The sequence below is a fragment of the Nycticebus coucang genome, unplaced genomic scaffold (genome assembly GCF_027406575.1).
Source record: "Nycticebus coucang isolate mNycCou1 unplaced genomic scaffold, mNycCou1.pri scaffold_60, whole genome shotgun sequence".
NCBI classification, from domain to species: domain Eukaryota; kingdom Metazoa; phylum Chordata; class Mammalia; order Primates; family Lorisidae; genus Nycticebus; species Nycticebus coucang.
In genome coordinates this window covers 47,445-54,212 of record NW_026515587.1, presented here as the reverse complement: position 1 = coordinate 54,212, position 6,768 = coordinate 47,445, and the positions used below count along the sequence as shown (strand labels likewise).

General features: G+C 37.6%; 1 pseudogene; it reads left to right on the top strand.

Moving 5' to 3' along the window:
* The first annotated feature begins 204 nt into the window (after nt 1-204).
* Nucleotides 205-2,291, top strand: LOC128579514 (succinyl-CoA:3-ketoacid coenzyme A transferase 1, mitochondrial-like; annotated as a pseudogene).
* The last annotated feature ends 4,477 nt before the right edge of the window (nt 2,292-6,768 follow it).

Sequence of the window (6,768 nt, the reverse complement as noted above, 5' to 3'; positions counted from 1 at the left end):
CCTCCACTCCCCAGGGAGGACCCCTCCCAGCCTCACTTATTTATAAACCAGCAGCAGGCAGTGTGTGGCTGGCCCTTTGTACAGGCAGCCTCAAGGATGTTACTGGATGCACATTCAAGCACCTGGTAGGCGGTTCCTTCCCAGTGACTTGGCAGCAACCTGGGCCAGGCACACTGACATTCTCAGACGTGCTCCAGCTCACAGATGGCTGCCTTCAAACTACTCTCCTGTGGGCTGTGGTTCTGTGCCTCTTCCCATGCCTCTGGGGTGCCTGGTCCCAGGGACGTGTTTGCAATTTTTCTACCAGTACTCCAGTGGAAGCTGTAAAACACAAACCCAATGGTGCAACAGTTCTGATTGGTGGTTTTGGTCTGTGTGGAATTCCAGAGAACCTTACTGGAGTAAAAGGACTAGCTGCAGTTAGCAACCATGCAAAGGTTGACAACTTTGGACTTCGATACAAGCAGATAAAATGTATGGTCTACTCCAGTGGGGAGAAAACGCAGAATTGGAATGACAGTACTTATCTGGTGAATTAGAAGTAGAGCTGACACCTCAGGGTGCACTTGCAGGGAAGATTCCTGCAGGTGGGGCTGGGGTTTCTGTATTTAACACCAGCACAAAGTATGGGATCCTGTTATAAGAAGGAGGATTCCAATCAAATACAAAAAAGATTTCAGCATCATCACTGCCAGCAGGTCAAGAGAGGTGAGGGAGTTCAGTGGTCAGTGCTTTACTATGCAGGAAGCAATTACAGGGGCTTTAGCTTTGGTGAAAGCCTGGAAGGCAGAATGAGCAGGAAATGTAATTTGCAGGAAAATCAGGAGGAATTTCAATTTTCCAATGAGCAAAGCTGCAGCAATAACAGTGGTAGAGGTTGGAGAAATTGTGGATATTGGCACATTTGCTCCAGAAGACATTCATATTCCTCAGATTTAGGTATCTCACCTTATAAAGGGAAAAAACAATGAGAAAATAATTGAGTGTTTATCAATTCACAAAGATGTAAATGGAAAAGCCAAATTTGGGAAACCTGGAGATGATATAAGGGAACGTATCATTGAGTGGGCAGCTCTTGAGTTTGAGGATGGCATGGTCCATATCCAATACAACACGAAGCCAATGAAGATCTAATCAATGCAGGCAGGGAAACAGCTGTTATTCTTTTTTTATTTGTTTATTTTTACATAATATACATGTGTTTATTAGGTTTCCATTTTTTTGCCTTCACAAAATTAAAAAGGCTTAAAATTTAATAACAATAACAATGTTTAAGATAAGGACTAGAAAGAAATACCTCGTAAAGAATGAATGAACATAAATACATTCAGAAAAGAAATCAGACAATTGCTACATCAAAATATTAAGCAATAATTGATAATAATGCAAAGTAACATTCACATTGTCGGATAAGAGTATGTCTATAATAGAATGCTTTGACTCAGATTCAGGATGGAATCATTAGTTAACTTATTATTTTTTTTAAGTCTCAAAAAATAGACAACTGATATTTATAAATAAAAGTAAAAGATAATTTCGAAAAACAGATCATGCCAAATCTTATAGATGATAGAAAAAGAAAAAAATACTTCAAGATCATTCTACTTGACCTGTGTACACCTGATATTAAAATTGGAGAAAATAGGGCGGCGCCTGTGTCTCAGCGGGTAGGGCGCCGGCCCCATATGCCGAGGGTGGCGGGTTCAAACCCGGCCCCGGCCAAACTGCAACAAAAAAATAGCCGGGCGTTGTGGCGGGCGCCTGTAGTCCCACCTACTTGGGAGGCTGAGTCAAGAGAATCGCCTAAGCCCAAGGATTTGGAGGTTGCTGTGAGCTGTGTGACGCCATGGCACTCTACCGAGGGTGATAAGGTGAGACTCTGTCTCTACAAAAAAAAATAAATAAATAAAATTGGAAAAAATATATTATTATAAGGGGGAAATTACAAACATATGTCACTTATCAATGAGGATGCAATATCCTAAACAGCATATTAACATGTCTTTTTTCTCCAGCCATGAATCATTTGCAATGATTAGAGGGGGACATGTCAATCTAACAATGATAGGAACAATGCAGGTTTCCAGATAAAGTGACCTGGCTAACTGGACAATTTCTGGGATGATGATAAAAGGAATGGTGGTTCTGTGGATTTAGCATCCAGTGCCAAAACCAAAGTGGTGGTCACCAAAGAGCATTCAGAAAAAGAAAATGTACATAAAAACATGAAGAAATGTACCTTACCACTGACTGGAAAGCAGTGTGTCAACTGCATTATTACTGAAAAGTAATATCACCCAGGTTATCTGTGAATCCATCAAACAATCCAAGAATGCAAGTTCATCGGTCCCAGTGATGTCTTGTTCCTGGAGGAAAGCATCAATCAACTGGAGACCATCATTATTTTAAGGCTTAAATCTGGATTCACACACAAGCTGTGTTCCATGAGGACAAGAAGAAAGGGCTAACTCTGGGCTCTAGGAAGGCCTGACGGGAAGACACACAGAAGAGCACCAGGTATGACTTTTTCACTTTCAGCAAAACTCCTGCAGTGAAACAGATCACAAACTGAAATGTGGACACCTGTCCCAGGCTGGATGTTTTTCATTTTAAACCCTTTGTATTTAAGGTTTCAACTGCTCCAGGCAGCCTAGAGGAAGAAGGCTAAAAACTAGAAAGGTTTACTGTATACTAACGAGCAGTACCTGATTAGTTTTCTTCTAATATTTCAGGCTTTATGCAGCCATTTAGAATTTATTCTCTTAAAAGTACTCGACAGAGGTGGGCAGGAAGATGGCCCACTAGAGGCAAGTTTCCCCAGAGGCTCCTGACCAGAAGGGGAGATTCTGGACAGATTTGGCCTCTGAAACTGAAGGAGGGGAGCTGAGATAGGAAAAAAAAATAGACAAGCACACATGATACCAGCTGTGTAAACCTGTGATTCCAAGAAAGAGGTGCTAATGAACAAATTCCAGGTAGAAAGCCTGTTGCCAGGAGAAAAAGAGTCTCCTCCTCAAAGCAGGAGGCATGCTGCATTGTTTTCTCTGCAAGTGAGAAGGGGACAAAAGACCTCTCATTTTACCCCCTGAGTGAGAGTGAGAGCTGCTAAATACTGGGCCTCTTCCTCCTCCAGAGTGGCCCCCCCATAAGCCTAGGCATTATCCTGCTCAGCATGAAAATAAATACTCTTCCTGCAATTCTGCACTTTCATTCCAAGCTTTCCCCCTTGTCTGGCAGTCTGAAGGTCTACCTCCTGCAGAGCTCAGAGTGTGTGGCCATTCCCTTGGTGGTCTGCGCATTCATTATATGGATAGAAGCTGGGAAACAGTGACTTCAGTAGAGGCAGAGAGGAATGGGAAGAGAGGGACATTTGGGAGAAAGAAATGCATGCGACATTGCACTGAGGGCAGTAGCACTAACCTCTTTTCAGACTTTAAGGATGGAGCCACTGATTCTGGTGCAGAGGTACTGACCCCTGTTAAGACAGAGCCATTACTACCTAATTGGGACTTTATTTATTTTAAATTTTCCCCTTCTTTATTTTTATTAAATCATAACTGTATACATTAATGCATTAATGGGATATAATGTGCTGATTTTATATACAATTTAGAATCCTTACATAAAACTTGTTAACAAAGCCTTCACTTCACTTAATTATTGTGGTAAGACATTTGTACTCTACACTTAATGGGTTTGATATGTACCCTTGCAATATGCATGATAGACGAGGTCTCACTGTTTTACCCTCCCACCCTCCAACCACCCTTTCCCTTCCCCTCCTTCATCCTGGGCTATATTTCTGTTTTATCTTTCATATGAAAATGTGCGTGATTATAAATTGGTTTCATAATAGTACTGAGTACACTGGATACTTTTTTTTTACATTCTTGAGATACTTTACTAAGAAGAATATGTTCCACCTCCATCCATGTAAACATAAAAGGGGTAAAGTCTCCATCTTTTTAAAGGCTGCATAATATTCCAGGATATACAGATACCACAATTTATTAATCCATTCAAAGGCACTTGAGCTTCTTCCATGAGTTGCCAATTATGAATTGAGCCACAATAAACAATCTGATGCAAATATCTTTGTTGTAAAATTACTTTTAGTCTTTTGGATATATACCTAGTAGAGGAACTGCAGGATGGAACGGCAGGTCTACTTTTAGTTCCTTAAGTGTTCTCCAAACTTCTTTCCAAAAGTAACATATTAGCCTCCATTCCCACCAGCAATGCAGAAGTGTTCCCTTCTTTCCACATCCACACTAATGTGTAGTTCGTTGATTTTGCGATGTGGGCTACTCTTACTGGAGTTAGATGATATCTCAAAGGGGTTTTCATTTTCATTTCTCTGATGATTGAAGATGATGAGCAGATTTTCATGTGTCTGTAGGTCACATGCTTGCCTTCTTCAGAGAAGCTTCTGTTCAATTTTCTTGCCCACAATGAAATGGGATCACTTGTTCTTTTCTTCTTAATAATTTTAAGTTCTTTGTGGATTCTGGTTATTAAGCCTTTGTCAGAAAAATAACCTGCAAATATCTTCTCTCATTCTGAGGGCTGTCGGCTTGCTTTACTTGCTGTGTTCATAGCTGTCCAGAAGCTCAGAGATCAAACTTTCACTCTTCACAGATAATATGATTTTATACCTGGAAAACCCCAGGGACCCAACTGCAAAACTCTTAGAAGTGATCAAGGATTATAACAGTGTCTCAGGATACAAAAACCATGCTCACAAATCAGTAGCTTTTATATATACCAGTAATAGTCAAGCTGAAAAAAACAGTCAAGGACTCTATTCCTTTTACAGTAGTGCCAAAGATGAAATATTTGGGAATTCATAACAAAGGATGTGAAAGATCTCTATAAAGAGAACTATGAAACTCTGAGAAAAGAGCTAACTGAAGACATTAACAAATGGAAAAACATACCCCATGCTCATGGCTTGGAAGAATCAACTTTGTTAAAATGTACATTTTACCCAAAGCAATATACAAATTTAATGCTATCCCTGTTAAAGCACCACTTTCATACGTTAAAGATCTGGAAAAATAGTACCTAATTTTATATGGAATCAGAAAAAAAATCTAATAGCCAAGACAATATTCAGAAATAAAAACAAATCAGGAGGAATCATGCTATCATATTTCAGACTATACTATAAATCTATAGTGATCAAAACAGCATAGTACTGGCACAAAAATGGAGAGGTAGCTATATAGAACAGAATAGAGAACCAAGAAATGAACCCAGATACTATTGTTATTCGATCTTTGATAAGCTTATCAAAAATTTAAATTGGGTCAAAGATTCCCTATTTAACAAATGGTGCTGGTAATTGGCTGGCAACATGTAGAAGACTGAAACTGGATCCACACCTTTCACCATTAACAAAAATTGAATCTTACTAGGTAAAAGATTTTTTTTTTTACCATAACCGTTTATTAAAGTAGATACAGAACACTTCTTTTCTCAAATTTCAATACTGTTTTACATGTTTTCTGTTTGTGAAACAACTCCTATTATGTTTATAACCCCAAATTTCAATTGTTAACAGATTAACTTAATATTCACTTGTCAAACACAGTTGATAATCTTCAGGGGAAAATACATCAAAAGCATATATACAATTATAGAAGTTCTTACTATACATGTAGCATGGAAGATGCATTTTATTACTTTTTACATATTCTAAAAGACATTCAAATGAAGATAAATAGATTCAAACTGGCTGACAGACTGTTCTGTTGGTTGAGGTCCTTCATTTTATTTTTTGTGATAAGAAAATCCAAAATTATTAACATTGAATTTCTCATCATACATTCATCTAAAAACTGTTAAACTTGTAAAAGAAGATTATAGATTAACTGGTTAATTTAGGTTTTTTATACTGGCTTATTATTAAATTAATTTATTGCTGGGGATATCTGCTAGAGAAGGAAAAATGTTTTGGAGAAACTTCTTCCAGTTATTAGAATTTGGTAAAGAAACAAAATGAAAACAAAAGGAAAAAATAATTGCAAAGCCGTATGATGCTATTTTTTGGACTAGTCTTTTATGTTCAGATGATCGTTTTAAGTGTTTTCATTTTCATAAAGGTAAATACCTGAAAAGAAAGACACATTGTATATGGTTTTTCCCAAAATATAGCTTTTAAAAAAATATATACATATATCTATAAGCTAAAATTATGCAAAACCAATAAACAAAACACAGTATAGAAAGCGGATGCAGCATATAGATTATAAAATGTCCCCACCGCAGTTGGGGGCTTCCCCCTCCCTTTACCTGTTTCATGATTTTATAATCACACCTAAATATTATAAAGCCTAAAATAAAGGCACTACTGATAACAGGTAGTGCAAAAAAGCTCAGATATTTCTTTGAATAAAATACTTTTAAATGAGTAGATTAAAATGCAAAATGGCACATTTTTTCAACTCATTCCAGTGTCAAAGCTTAACCAAAAACCGAAATATACAAATGCAGCCTGGAAACATTTTAGTGCAAATACGAAAAGTAACGGCATAATTTAGTTACTTTAAATAAGGTATTGTATGGGTAGGGATTTTTTTTATGAGGGACAAAGAATGTAATGGCATCTGGTGCAATGTCTTCAAACTTAAGAAAACAAAATAAGAGGTGAAAACTCACCTACTAATTATTTAATTTATCAATCTAACTTATAAGGGGAGACTAAAGTGTGATTTGTGAAGAACAAAATATTTTCTTAGATTTGTTGATGGCAGCAAAAAATAACAT